The sequence below is a fragment of the Bos taurus genome, chromosome 9 (genome assembly GCF_002263795.3).
Source record: "Bos taurus isolate L1 Dominette 01449 registration number 42190680 breed Hereford chromosome 9, ARS-UCD2.0, whole genome shotgun sequence".
Taxonomy (NCBI): Eukaryota; Metazoa; Chordata; class Mammalia; order Artiodactyla; family Bovidae; genus Bos; species Bos taurus.
The window spans coordinates 98,125,307-98,141,366 of NC_037336.1; the positions used below are offsets into that span (position 1 = coordinate 98,125,307).

General features: G+C 39.5%; 1 protein-coding gene and 1 long non-coding RNA gene across 6 annotated transcripts in view; one reads left to right on the forward strand and one right to left on the reverse strand.

Annotated features, from left to right (window-relative positions):
- PRKN (parkin RBR E3 ubiquitin protein ligase) overlaps window positions 1–16,060 on the reverse strand; it is a 1,234,790-nt gene that overhangs the window by 1,167,502 nt on the left and 51,228 nt on the right. The gene's annotated exons all lie outside the window — the stretch shown is intronic.
- LOC132346164 (uncharacterized) overlaps window positions 1,814–16,060 on the forward strand; it is a 35,322-nt gene continuing 21,075 nt past the window's right edge. The window contains exons 1-2 of the long non-coding RNA XR_009495923.1: window positions 1,814–2,032; window positions 4,493–4,630. This is a non-coding gene — a long non-coding RNA (uncharacterized lncRNA). The remainder of the gene's footprint in view (window positions 2,033–4,492; window positions 4,631–16,060) is intronic.

The following is a 16,060-nucleotide window of genomic DNA, read 5'->3' on the forward strand; positions in this document are numbered from 1 at the left end:
AACAGCCTGGTTCCAAACAGGAAAAGGAGTACATCAAGGCTGTATATTGTCACCTTGCTTATTTAACTTATATGCAGAGTACATCATGAGAAACACTGGGCTGGAAGAACCACAAGCTGGAATCAAGATTGCTGGGAGAAATATCAATAAACTCAGAGATGTAGATGACACCACCGTTATGGCAGAAAGTAAAGAGGAACTAGAAAGTCTCTTGATGAAAGTGAAAGAGGAGAGTGAAAAAGTTGGCTTAAAGCTCAACATTCAGAAAACTAAGATTATGGCATCCGGTCCCATCACTTCATGGGAAATAGATGGGGAAACAGTAGAAACAGTGTCAGACTTTATTTTTTGGGGCTCCAAAATCACTGCAGATGGTGATTGCAGCCACGAAATTAAAAGACGCTTACTCCTTGGAAGGAAAGCTATGACCAACCTACATAGCATATTCAAAAGCAGAGACATCACTTTGCCAACAAAGGTCCGTCTAGTTAAGGCTACGGTTTTTCCATTAGTCATGTGTGGATGTGAGAGTTGGACTGTGAAGAAAGCTGAGCGCCGAAGGATTGATGCTTTTGAACTGTGGTGTTGGAGAAGACTGTTGAGAGTCCCTTGGACTGCAAGGAGATCCAACCAGTCCATCCTAAAGGAGATCGGTCCTGGGTGTTCGTTGGAAAGACTGATGCTGAGGCTGAAACTCCAGTACTTCGGCCACCTCATGCAAAGAGTTGACTCATTTGAAAAGACCCTGATGCTGGAAGGGATTTGGGGCAGGAAGAGAAGGGGACAACAGAGGATGAGATGGCTGGATGGCGTCACCGACTTGATACACGTGAGTTTGGGTGAACTCTGGGAGTTGCTGATGGACAGGGAGGCCTGGTGTGCTGCGATTCATGGGGTCGCAAAAAGTTGGGCACGACTGAGTGACTGAACTGAACAAAGTATATACTTTATGCCTTTCTTCCTTTAACATAAATACACTGTTCAGTCAACTTCCTGATTCACATTTTTAAAGTTTATATTGGAACAAGTTTCATTCCAGTTTGATTTGTGACATAGATAACATTGTAAGCTACTTTACTACATTGCTTCTTAAAAGCCATTTCCATTCCTGCACAGTATACAGATTAAGAAAGTTACACATAATAAGTAATGTGCCACTGTAATTTGAAAATATTCATCTTGTTCATGTTCTCCAGCTCCTACTAAAAGATTTATAACACCACTGAAAGAGGAATTGATGAATTCATCACTGTCTGGGGTATTTTGATCATAATCAATAACATAATTTTACCCTTAGATAGGATTTCAATTAAAGCATATTTTTCAAAGCAATTTTATTTTAATATAAAAATGGGGTTTAGTTTCATGAAGGATTAACCCACTGGATGCCAAAAGGAAATTATTCTGCCTCTGAAATTCTGTATTAGAAAAATAAATGAAAACAAATTCTCCTCTACTTCACATTTCCCACAAGTACATTTCATAAAAAGTTACATTATTATATTCTCATCATGGAAAATGAAAAGCAATATACTTTCATAAAATAATAGAATCATAAAAGGTTTATCAGGCAAAAGTGATGACACGCCCAGATACAATGCCACTGCTCAGATAACATGCATTCTATATGCAAAGAAAACACTTTCACTTAAAGTTAATTCATCATGTCATTACTAAATACCAAAAAATATTTTAAAAAATCCTATGAAATCCATGAATGGTAGAAAAAATACAATATATTTTATGATTATCCTCTTACTCTACTCACTCTTTTATTTTTTCCTGCTCTATTAGAATGTCCAAAGAACTGTCAACTACTAACTGGCACTTACCAACAGCATTGCCAATGACAGAACAACAAAGTGGGTTAACTCCCACTTCCAAAGGCCCCTAAGCTGGACTGGGCTATAGAGGGGCCTGCTGACCTCAAACTCCCCTTAAAACAATGTTCAAACAGGAAACTACACTGCAGTAGGACGAGAAGACGATGACATCAAAAGCCGACAGCCTGCCCAAGACGCTGATCTGACTTGTATGATCATTTACGTTTTCCTGAACCCTCGGTCCTGTGCCTATCAATCAAATGTTTTCTATCAGGGACATGATTCTATGCTACTTTAAAACTCAATCCAACTGTTGGGCTGTGACCAACTACCTGTATCTACTACTTCTGGGTTACCTTGGCGGATTGGGTAGGGCTTGGTGGGTTGGATCTCTAGGGCTCTGATTGGATACCCTCTAGGAAATTTATTTAGATGAGTGTCCAGTCCTATTCTATTTATTCATGATATTAATAGATGGGATCCTCTCATCTGGCCAATTAATAATACCTGCTCTGATGCTGGCCATAGATTTAAGCTTTCTCTTAGAGTCATTCAAACTCAACTGGAGTGACAAGCTAAATCTCAATAAAAAAAATTAGCCTCTCATCTATTAAAAGGAAAACTCCCACAGTTATGGGGAGGATATACATAGTTAACACCAGGCTACAATTATTTAAGTTTAAAAACTCTTCTATGTTGGAAATAGTTAAATCATACTAAAAATTATCAACCTGGTAATTATGAGACAAGGCTGGGTGCTTTATGAACTATGCCTATTATTACACTTAGACTGATTGGTATGGAACTCAGTGGATTTGTGGCACTAATGTATGGACTTGACATCTACAGGGATGGATACAAAAGTGTAAACTGGGATTCCCATGAATTTAAGGTCATACATGTTAAAAAAATTAGAGGTAACCCTAACCAATCTACCACTGGTATGATCCCAATGGGTCAAAGATCTGTATTCTACTGGTATGACCATTTAGCAGCTTTGTGTGTGTGTGTGTGTGCCTTCATTGGGGTTGGAGGATGTAACTGGCCATATTGAAGCCTTAACAACTTTCATAAGCTTTAAATGATAGTAACCGAGCTGATGCTGAAGCTGAAACTCCAATAGTTTGGCCCCCTGATGCGAAGAACTGACTCATCGGAAAAGACCATGATGCTGGGAAAGATTGAAGGAGGGAGGAAAAGGGGATGACAGAGGATGAGATGGTTGGATGGCATCACCGACACGATGGACATGAGTTTGAGTAAACTCAGGGAGTTGGTGATGGACAGGGAGGCCTGGCATGCTGCAGTCCATGGGGTTGCAAAGAGTCGGACATGACTGAGCAACTGAACTGAACTGAACAACAAAGGCATTTGCCACCTGCCTCTGGTGGCTCAGACAGTAAAGCACCTGTCTACAATGCAGGAGACCGGGGTTCGATCCCTGGGTCAGGAAGATCCCCTGGAGAAGGAAATGGCAATCCACTCCAGTACTATTGCCTGGAAAATCCCATGGACAGAGGAGCCTGGTGGGCTACAGTCCATGGGGTTGCAAAGAGTTGGACACGACTGAGTGACTACACTTTTGCTTTCACTTCCTTTCTAAGGAGATTGATGCTGTGCTGCTATAGCTGTTGACCTTCAACAATCCCTGAGGGAGTTCAGGGTGGAGGGAGGCGCTCTGTGCTCCAGGGAATCTGGTGGGACAGGTCTTCAGATAGTTGGATGTTTCTAGGAACAGATTCTATGATCTCAATCCTTGCATCACCTCACATCTAGAGAAGCATCCAGTCCCATCACTTCATGGCAAATAGATGGGGAAATAATGGAAACAGTGAGAGATTTTATTTTCCTGGGCTTCAAAATCACTGCAGATGGTAACTGCAGCCATAAAATTAAAAGACGCTTCCTCCTTGGAGTTTGTGATGGACTGGGAAGCCTGGCATGCTGCAGCCAATGGGGTTCAGGACTGAGCAACTGAACTGAAAGATTTTTCCAGTAGTCATATACAGATGTGAGAGCTGGACCATAAAGAAGGCTAAGAGCTGAAGAATTGATGCTTTTGAACTTCGATACTGGAGAAGACTCTTGAGAGTCCCTTGGACGGCAAGGAGATCCAACCAGTCAATCCCAAAGGAAATCAGTCCTAAATATCCATTGGAAGGACTGATGCTAAAGCTGAAGCCCCAATAGTTTGCCACCTGAGGCGAAGAACTGACTCATCGGAAAAGACTCTGATGCTGGGAAAGACTGAAGGCAGGAGGAGAAGGGGATGACAGAGGATGAGATGGTTGGATGGTATCACTGACTCAATGGACATGAGTTTGAGCAAGCTCTGGGAACTGGTGATGGACAGGGAAGCCTGGAGTGCTGCAGTCCACGGGGTCTCAAAGAGTCAGACAGGACTAAGCAACTGAACTGAACAAAGAAAAGCAATAAATCCCTTCATGATGACATCAGATCCTCATGACTAACAAAAAACCTTTTATAAAATGAGTGCCTAATGGTATTGAACTCCCGCTTCACCGAAACCTAACACAGTGGCCTTCCCCCACTGCTGCTTTGGAGCAGTCTCTCAGAGCTATCTGAGATGCTGCCTCCCAGGCTGCAGTCCTCATTTTTCCTCAAATAAAACTTAACTCGCAACTCTCAAGTTGTGCATCTTTTTTTAGTCGACAGTTATGACGACTGACGAAGCGACCCAGAGTGGACTTCCTTCCTTCACTGGACTCCACAAAGAACCAGAGCTTTGGTACCAGCAGCGGCCCCTCGCGCCCATCCGCCTCCTCAGCGAGTGCAGACAAATCTGGGTAAGTCTCTCCTGGTTCTCCAATCTCCCGTATTGGTTGAGATTCTGAGTTTCATTTGGCGGTGGAGCAGGTTACCTGCCCCCTCCCAGTAGGAAAGATACCGGGGGGCAGAGCGGGCGGGTGAAACATCCGAGGCATACCCACTCATGGGTCTAAACACTGAGTGGGACTTGGTTGAAAGATATCGAGAAATTCTCACCCAGTCAAAAGATATTGGGTGAGGGGTTGGCTGAAAGATGCCTGGGGAATTACCCACCCAGTGGAAAGGTATTGGGCTGGGGGCTGGATTAGGAAAAATACTGAGGAATACCCAGGGCTTGGCTGAAATATGCCAAGGTCGCACCGTTTTAGGGAACTGAATGATCTTGACTGAGTGGTTGAGAGGCTGATCTGACACTTTTCCTCAATTTGACTGCCATTGTAGAATTTGCCAGGGTTAAAAATGAGGAGAATCTATGAGAGCTTTGCTCCGAAGGAAAAGGACAAGATTCCTCCCAGCCAGTTTAGATTTTCTCAGGTGACTGAGAAATTTACGGGAATGATGGAGGTCTAGTCCTCATACTGTGCAGTGGTCCCATAGGGAAACCCACTCATTAATTGAAATACTTGTTCATCCGGGGTTCGCACATAAGGACTGGCCATTCAGCGACCTGAGCAGCCACAGTGGTCTTAGATTTTCCGAGGCAGAATCCGAGATATGTTTAAGATGAGCTGAAACGACTCTGGTGTGACTCCTGGAGGAGTTAAGCTCACAAGCAGCACATGGGCCCGCTACACAAGTTCACTGGTGATTTTTATTCTTGACAAATTCAGCTTAAAATGGGAAACAGAATCTCTCAAAAACAGAAACAAAGTGGTATCAGAAAGCCAGCCTCTGACTAACACTCCAGCTGGACTCATGCAATACGTACGGAGCTCGAACTTGCAAGTACCTAGTTAATTGCAGAAAATATGCTAAAAGAGATCTCAACCTAAAATGGTCAAATTGGGGTTCTTTTGATATTCCAAGGTTGATATTTTTGCACACACAATGAGAAAAGGCCGGCAGTGCTTACTTTGATTGGTATCTAGAAGGTTCTAAAAGAGGAAACAATACTTTCTTTGCAGGAAACCAAGAAATTACTTGAAACTATATCAGAACTAGAAAAGGCTGCTAACACCGACTCTGCCAGGTCACAGGTCTAGTGGGACTGAGAAGTCACGTTTGGCATTTATGCCACTTGGCTTTTGATTTCTGGGCATCTCTTTGCCTTTTGTTTCATTTGGAAGGTGACTCCCAGCTGGTGAAGTTCTGGCTTGGTTTAGTTTTGTTGGTTTGGTTTGAGCGTCCAGACATCTAGTACAAATTGTTGGAGCTAATATGGGAATTGCTTACTCTAAGGTTCCACACCCTACCTGGGAACCCCTTGGAAAAAAAATGTTTTTAGATGACTAGTCAATCTATAGCTATGATCCAATGATAAGAAAAATGGCCTAAAAATATTAGATCTTTATTGACATAGGATAGGAAAATGGACTGAAGTTCCCTTATGTCCCGGACTCCCTCCTGTAATCAACAGCCTGGGGCTGATCAACCTAAGACCTCTATCCCCAGAGGGACAATCCCTGCTGGGGCTAACCTGCCCTTGCTATCAGGGCCAAGTTGAGCACTATCTGCTCTAAATTTTGGCTATAAACCTACGACCACAGAAAAATACAATTTTTGACAATATGGTCAAAATATTCTTTAGACTTCAGAGAAATCTTAAAGGAAAAAAAAAAAACCTCATTAAGAATTCTTGCCCTGAGGAAATAACTCCTATACCTTTAGACCAGAGCTCTCTGGATCACTTATCTAGACCATCTCTAATTCCTGAAACAAAAAGAAAAAAAAAGTGTGTGTGTGGGAGTGTGACAGAGCCTTTTAAAATCTTATTCCAACCACTGGTTACAACTCGTGAGTTTTGTACTGTGATATCTGATTCATAACTAAGCTTGGAAAACAAAGCTGTAGGACCTCTTGTTCTGTCTTTTTGGAGATATGTATATTTCAGTGTGTGTCTTTGTTTTTTGGATAATATTGCTGATTGCTGAGGTCAGTTTGTAAATCATTCTCAAAATGAAAAGACAAGTTACTGAACGGAAGAAAATATTTGCAAATTATATGACTGGTAAGAGGTTAATACCCAACATCAACAAATAGCTCATACAACTCAAATCAAAGAAACCAAACAACCCAATTAAACAATTGACAGAAGAACAGAATAGACATTTTTCCAAAGAGGAAATGCAGATGGCCAAGAGGCACGTGAAAAGATGCTCAACTTTGCAAATCATGGAGGAAAAGCAAATCAAAACCACGGTAAAATATCACCTCACACCTATCATCAAAAACAAAAACAAATGTTGGTAAAGATGTAGAGATAAGAGAATCCTCATACAGCATTGTTGAGAATGTAAATTGGTTCATCCACTGTGGAAAACCGTATGGAAGTTTCTCAAAAATCTAAAAATAAAACTATAAATGACCCAGCAATCCTACTTCTGGTTATATAGCTGAAAAAATAAAAACATGAATTCAAAAAGATACAAGCACGTCTGTGTTCATAGTCCAATGTTTATAGCAGCATTATTTGTAATTGCCAAGGTATGGAAATTATCTAAGTGTCCACTAACATATGAATGGACAAGGAAGTTGTGACATACATCTACATATATGTAGGTATGGAGATATATATATATATACACACAAACATACACACACACAGTGGAATACCACTTAGCCATAAAAATAAATGAAAATTTTGCCATTTGTTCACTGATTTTAATGTGGTCAGCTTCAAACTATGTACAGCCTCAAATTAAGAAATGCGTATCTTTCTATTGTATCCAATTGGTGTTCCAGGATTTGGTTCTCACCTGTTGACTTTCAAACTGAAAAAGAGATGAGCTCTAAGAATTCTCAGGGCTGAACAACAACATTCAACTAAGAAAAGAGAATGGTTAGCACTGACCAGTCCTGATTTGAGTTTCTTATAATATTGTGTCAGAAGCTCAAAGAACAAGTTTCTAATGAAACATTTGTGGAAAATCTCATGCCTAAACACAGCAGCCAGCTGAACAGAATAAAATCAGGTGGAAACAAGAATAAACACAACGAAGTAATACTGGGAAAAACAAATCAGTGCAGAGGCGTGGCACTCCCACAGACAGAGGATACTTTGTGTTGATTAGGGAACCAGCAGTGGCATGATTTGGGCACAGAGGAGAACCTGAACACAGACTTCTTTACTAGAAACAAAGGGATCCCAAGTTCTTCCCTGGGACACTTGATGTTTCCTGTGTCCTAGAGGCCTATATGCAGGAAATTCAGGTTGTTAGGTATGGCCGAAGTAACCATTTATGCATATCTGTGTATTAGATATGTTCTCTATTCTCATGCATTTTTTTAAGGTAGAATCAGAGGCTAAGAGAAACAATTAGTTAAATGTGAAGCAGAAAAGATTCAGATGTACACTTGCTGAGTTTTTCTGTTCCAAAGCCTGGGACTGGGGAACAGGGTGGTAGAGGAGTAACCTAGCCCAGAGAGGAGAGACTGGAGAGACCAGAGGCCTCGTTGATGAAAGAACAGTGAAGACTCTGCATCAGGAGAACTCAACCTCAGAGTGATGCAGCATCCAGCTGTTCCCAAATGTGCCTCCACCCCTACAACTCATCACCTGTGAGCAACCCAGGAGCCAAGGGGTCTATATTTCTTATTAGCTAATTCTTAGTAAACAGCCTTTCCTGTGTCAGAATAGTTCCAAACATTTCACATGTATTTATTCTTTCAATAGTCACCACATGTATTTATTCTTTCAATAGTCACAATAGCCCGGTGTGTGTGTGTTCAGTTGCCAAGTCTGACTCTTTGCAACCCCCTGGACTGTAGCCCGCCAGGCTCCTCTCTCCATGGGATTCTCCACGCTAGAATACTAGAGTGGGTTGCCATCCCCTTTCCCAGGGGATCTTCCCAACCCAGGGATTGAACCCGGGTCTCCTGCATTGCAGGCAGATTCTTAACCATCTGAGCCACCAGCGAAGCCAAGGATTATCATAACAGCATATAAATTTTAACACTTGAATAAATATCTTGGGTTTTCCACTGATTCCAGGAAAATAATAAAATCTTCAAAGCACCTATAATTCCTTGGAAAACAGATGTGAACCACACCACATTATTTGAAAAAAAAAAAAAGACACTGATATATACACAAATAATGTTGCCATTCCTTCTAGGAGCAAGTTATAGCACAAATTTCCACACAGCCCTTAGGAGATTACTCATAGTAGGGTGAAATGTTCTAGAAGCTGAGGGAAGCAGAGGAAATAAGAATATAACCAAATGCAGCTGGTGAATTGAGGCTGTTCACATGCAGCAGCATTCTATAATGTTTTTATGTCACAAATAAATTTGGGATTAATTATTTTCAAAAACTAAAATCTTTGTACAGACTCAACTGCAAAATTATGTCAAGTTTTAAAAACAAAACTCATTTTTAAGCTAGTTAGTAACTATGTTAAAAGCATTACATCAGGGAAGTAATACAGAGGTTTCTTGGTACTATGAGGTATCTGGTACCTATAATCTGCACATTAGAATTTAACAAGTAAGCACTTATATAATGAGGCCAACCAGATTCAACTAATCCTCATTTCTATAGTAAACAAGCATTTGAATTTACAGGTGGAACATTAAAATGAGGTTACAAGGTATTCAGAATTATGAATTTCAACCTATATTAATACGAAGAGTGAACACATCAGGTTACTGCTAAACTCCATCTAATTACTTACAAATTAATCAAGGACAATAAAGTAAATTAGCATCTGAAAGACACTCATGATAATACCACTAAGAACTGTCAAGCCTCAATTATCCATGCTAATTAAGAAAGCTGGCTAATCCTAAACAGTGGATAATACAACAGTTCCTTTTATTGGCATAGATTATATTTTGTGTGTGACAGATCTACCTGAACATTTTGCTTTTCTTCGTTCAGAATGAAAAATAAGTTTTCCTTCTTGGTAGATCATGATGCAAGTCAGCTAGCATTTTTTTTTAGTTTAAAATGGATAAATTACAAAGTATATAATCTATACCTATAGTAGATACAATCAAAGTGCTGTTTACAATCTTTTAGCTAAGCTTTCAAAAATACATTTAATAAATGCAAGTTAAGGTACATGAATTGTGATAAAAATGAAAAAAGATTAACTTTTTTTGAGACACTGAAAGTATCTCAAATTTAAGCCATATAAAGTGCCTTGTGAGTTACTCTTATTTCATTTTACAGATAAAATTATAGAATGTTCAAGAAGTTATATACCGACTTACATGTGGTAAATGAATAGATATCCTATTCTTTGGGGCTTCCCTGGTGGCTCGGACAGTAAAGAATCTGCCTGCAATGCAGGCCAGGTTTGATCCCTGGGTCGGGAAGATACCCTGCAGAAGGAAATGGCAACCTGCTCCAGTATTCTTGCCTGGAGAATTCCATGGACAGAGAAGCCTGATGGAATACAGTCCATAGGATCACAAAGAGTTAGACATGACCGAGCAACTAACAAACACACCAACAGTATCTGTCTGAGCTACCAGGGAAGCCCCATATCAACAATACTAATTGCCAAGTATAGAGTCATCCATGGTCAAACTAACTAATGGATGAAGAGCCCAGGCTGTGGTCATCACACAAGTTCCTGCAGAGCTTGAGCACCGAGGCAAACGGTGTGACGGGGAGTCAGGTGCAGGTTCAAGCTGTAGCACCCCGAGACCTCGAGGCCTGCACCCAGCACAATGGAGGCATTGGTTCCTGTGATCGAGTCTGAAAGGTAGGAATAACCACCAACCTGAAGCCTACCCTAAATTATCAACATTTCTTTAAGCTCCTTAAACCCTGCCAAAGTTGGTCAACTTGCAGAAAAATCCTGATGGTCACAATCGACAGCTTAGGGTGACTCCAGACTGTAGAATGAGAAATATACAATAGGCCTTGAAACTTGAAGCCAGAATACAACAGACAGAGCCTTTCAGCTGCCTCTCTCCAACTCCTATACCTGCTTTCCAAGCAATCACTTCACTCTAGGAGGGTAGGTTGATGGTGATGATGATGTTAACAATGTACTTTCACCTACACTGCTGACTTCCTTTTCATTTTAAGATAGACGTTAATACATATCAGCATTTCATAATCTGATACACTAAGGCCTGAAGAGGTTAAACAATTTACCTAATTCATACGAGTAGCTGGAAGAAATGAGTTTTGCACTCAAGTCTCTAAACCACTAAAATCGATGCTTTTTTTTTCCCTGCTATCCCATCCTCTCCACAGCCAAGGGCACCCTACATTATCTTAGAAATTTGAAATTTCTACTTGTGAAAGTAAAAGATGTGTATTATCAAGTAAACATATTTTTTACATATGTTCACATCTGAATATATTAGTAGTAACAAATTATCAGGAAACATAAAATGATTATATAATAACAAGACAGTCAAAAACATTAAAAGTTGTATCTTCTTGAATTACACATCCCTCCGTTTAAAAATATTATGCTTCAAAGAAGACTCTTTATTTAGAGGTCTGAATAATAAGCTAAAATTTAGAATTAAGAAATTCAGATTTAACTCTTTGTCCTTTGTATACAATATGCTTACTATAATATCACCTCCTAATTTGAGGAAATTACTCCCATTTGCAACCTCTTTCCCAATCTACGCCATTATAAGCCTTAAACTTAGTTCTTTTCTGTACACCAGGGAATTTTCGGATGCCAATAATTCTCACTTCCCAAGGTGAGGTACTTGGGGAGGTACTTGAAAACATGAGTCACCCTAGATTCTTCTATTTTTTAAGTTTGTTTTTTTTTCTTAATTGATTAACATTTACGGTTGTGTGTGGACTTTCTCTCGCTCTGAAACGCAGGGCCTGCTCTCCCGATGCAGTGTGCAGGCTTCTCACTGAGGCAGCTTCTCTTGTGAAGTACCAGCTCTGGAGCGCAGGCTCAGTAGTTGTGGTGCAGGGGCTTAGCTGCACCGGGCGTGTGGAATCTCCCGGCACCAGGGATTAAACCCATGCCCCCTGCACTGGCAGGCAGATTCCTACCACTGCACACCAGGGAAGTCCCATCACAGAGTCTTAAATTAGGAGTGAGCTATTGATTTAAGAAAAATAACTTGACTGGTAAATGGTATGAGCTAATCGGCCACTGTTCCTTTGGTATCTGTGCCTGATGTGGCACCATAAAGAAGGATCCTATTTTCCTGGAGTATAAATGAATTTATCTGGATTTTAACCCAGATAAATTTTTCTGAATCGATGACTCCTCTTAGAGTATATTTAGGAACTTCCCTCTTCATACACAAGGGACAGATACATTGTATGAAGTTGTTGATTAAAGAAAATCAACTGAGAACAAAATCATCATTTTTTAATATAAATTTAAAGCAAACATGTATGTGTAAAACTTACACATCTGATTTTCTATCAGATTTTGCTTATTAACAATAATATTTGACACAAAACTTAGAGTCCATTCATTCAGTGCTGGTTCTTAGAAAAACAGGTGGTCTTATCAAGATGATCAACATGCACGTGTGCTAAGTAGCTTCAGTCATGTCCAACTCTGCGACCCTGTGGACTGTAGCCCACCAGACTCCTCTGTCCATGGGATTCTCCAGGCAAGAAGACTGCAGTGGGTTGCCATTTCCTCCTCCAGGGATCTTTTCGACCCAGGGACTGAACCGGTGTCTCTTACCTCTCCTGCACTGTTAAGCAGGTTCTTTATCACCGCTACTGCTGCTGCTAAGTCGCTTCAGTCGTGTCCGACTCTGTGCGACCCCACAGACAGCAGCCCACCAGGCTCCCCCGTCCCTGGGATTCTCCAGGCAAGAACACTGGAGTGGGTTGCCATTTCCTTCTCTTTATCACTAGTCCACCTGAGAAGCCCATCCAAAGATGGGATTGTGGTTTATTTAGGATGCTTTTATCACAAGTGATTAAAGACAAACACATTTCAAGGAGTGATAAACCGTATGAGGGTAGAGGATGGGTCACTGGCATGGATATGCTTAGAATGTCTTCATTATCTTTCAAATTCAAAAAAAGGTGCACTTTAATACTGTACCTGGATGAAAAAATTAAAAAATCACTAAGGAAAGCAAATACATCCCTTAAGAAGCACTTTTCCATTATAAAAGTTAAAAGAAAATAAGACAAGAACCAAATCCCCTTCCTTTGTGCTGCCAAATATTGGCACAACCTGAAATTGTCCTTGGGAAAGTGGTTAATATACTAACAGAATTAAATCTCACTTCCAAGTCCAGGTTATCACATGTATGCAAGTGTACACACAGAACTCTATTTATCAATTTCAGACTGCTTGTGAAAAGCGCTGAATTCTATTCTTTTGGGGGGACAGAAAACATTTATAATAGCACCAGCCCCACAGCCACATCATCTTGTAACTGGCTCTAAGAATGAAAAAAAAATCTTTATGACAATAACAAGAAAATGAATTTTCACTTTCAAAGGCAGTCTGTATGATCACTGGCTGTCCTGCCACCCAGCTCTTCTGAAGGCATTCAGACCCTTCACTGCAATGTCTCAAAAATCAATAGCAATTTATTCTCTCTTTGGACCCCAAGCAACAAAAGTAAATAATACTGTCACCTCCAGTCTGCCTGCAGAACATGGTCACAAAACAGCCTTGCCACTAAAATACAACCTTATGTGGCTCTTTATCTATGCCAGCACTGCTGACTGTATTGGCTTTCATAGAGGACAAATACTTCAGTAGAACCACACAAAGAAGTCAAGCTCCCATACCTTGCCCAGACTGAATGATGAGGCCTGAATTAAAAAGAAATTCTGACACTGACCTAAGCTTCCTGTTTCAATGATGTGAGTTTTATGAAAGAAAAAGAATTTTTTTCCAAGATTATTATAGCTAAGGGGGAAAGTATGAGATGAAATGTATCATACTTTTAATAATTTTTCCTATGGAATTTAATAAAATCAGCAGACTTTCTGAAGCAACTAGCTGAACTGTAATATTCTGCATCTAAAACCTACATGTGATCAACATTTACATTTGACTGATAGAAATATTAGTCTATAAGCAAACTAAGAATTAAAAATGAAAGTTCCATCTTGATTATGTTCTATAGAGTATGTTCTATAGCACATCTATAGATGTGCTAGCACATCAGGAAGGACACCACATCCACCCTGGAATATATAAGACAAACAGTATTTCAAAGCAATAGAAGGAATCTTATGAATGACCTAGTATAATCCAATCCTTTTGCAGATAAAGGAAATCAGGCCCCATATCTAACACTAGAAAGCTACTTAATAGAAGAAGCAGGACTCAGATACATTTCCGACATCCTTTGCATTGTGTTGTTGTTATTATTGTTCAGTCATTAGGTCGTGAATTTAACTCAGATGACCATTATATCTACTACTGTGGGCAAGAATCCCTTAAATAAATGGAGTAGCCATCATGGTCAACAAAACAGTCCAAAATGCAGTTCTTGGATGCAATCTCAAAACCGACAGAATGATCTCTGTTCATTTCCAAGGCAAACCATTCAATATCGCAGTAATCCAAGTCTATGCCCAACAAGTAACACTGAAAAAGCTGAAGTTGAATGGTTCTATGAAAACCTACAAGACCTTCTAGAATTAACACCCAAATAAGATGTTCTTTTCATTAAGGGGACTGGAATGCAAAAGTAGGAAGTCAAGAAATACCTGGAGTAACAGGCAAATTTGGCCTTGGAGTACAGAATAAGCAGATAAAGGCTAATAGAGTTTTGCCAAGGGAACGCACTGGTCATAGCAAACACTCTCTTTCAACAACACAAGAGAAGACTCTACACATGGACATCACCAGATGGTCAACACTGAAAAACCAAGCCCTTTGGAAACTTTCTGCAGTAATTAAATTTTTTAAATCACAGAAGAATTTATGAAGCATATTAGAAATATTTATTGAACTTTTGCAGTGTACTGATCAGAAATATATACACACTTAAAAACTATATACAAGCTTAAGAACTGTAAAAAAAGAAAATAATCAAATGTCCAATTATATAGCGGCCAAGGCGGGGCAGAAGGGGAGGAGAGTTAGGTGAGCAAGAGGGAGACTGCTCATCTAGGCAGACCCTGGAGGTGAGGGTATGGACACCGACAGGCGGGATTCTGTGTGAGAGCATGGACTGGTCTAGCAGTGGGTACCTGTGATGTGAAGTGGAAAAGCAGAATTAAGGCCAGATGCTGGAAGCCCCGAAAATCTAGCAGAAGGACTAATGTGATGTGGCAGACACTCCAAACAATATAGAAATAAGCAGTTGTATTTTGTCTCACTCAACTTAAAAAAAAATCCAAACGATTTTTAAAGATTGTCTACTTGTCAGGAAAAATATAACTTAAGATACAATTTTATAAACCAAAATATTGTTTATTTGAGATTTAATTTAAATAACCCAAAACACACCTTTATGAAGAAAATGATCTAAGACTATTATATTGGCTTTCTGGTAAAATTAATACCATTAAACTAAAGTAAGGGGGAGAACTGTGAATCTCTCATTTTAATTTTGTGACATTAACCACTTGCCAAAGACAAATTAAAAATAAGACTGGAAGTTTTGATAAAGCAGGTTTAAATTTTACCCTATTAAAGAAGATATATCAAATTGATATATCCTACTCTCTAAGAAAATATGAAGTATCTTAGGTTATTCATCAAAGTTGATTCAACGTTAAATTTTAAAAGAAATATCTTTTTTTAGGTTTTTTTTTTCAAGTTTTAGGTTTAGAAACTTTGTAGAAATATCAACATTCTTTTTTATTTTATGCTTTCATTGAAGAAAGTTTAGGGGGAAAAAATATATATATATATAACACAGAAATACAAATAATCACGTGACAGCCTCCACTAGCAACGTCTACTGTGGCGTTTGGCACTGGCCTCTTTCTGATTTTAAAACAATCAACAGTGGAGATATAAATATTTTACCAATAATTTAGCAATGCATACAACTGCCTTGAAATTACTGCATCAAAGTAACATAGTAACTCCACTTATTAGAATTTATCTAAAAAAACAAATTGTAGATGTGGACAATGGCCTAGCTACAGGAATGTTCAATGCAATAGTGCTGAAGAGTGAAAAATTTGAAATAATCTGATTCATTAAGAGCAAGGCATTCAATAAGTAATTTATAAACGTGTATGTATATATTTTGTCATCATTTTTCTTTTTATACTTATTGAATACAGTTAATGTGCATCTTTTATTTTTCCTATGGTCCCAGTTTTTGAAGAAATGTTCTCAGAATGCTTACACGTTAACTTGTAAACACTAAGCAATGTGACTGCCCTAGTAGCTAAGAACAGG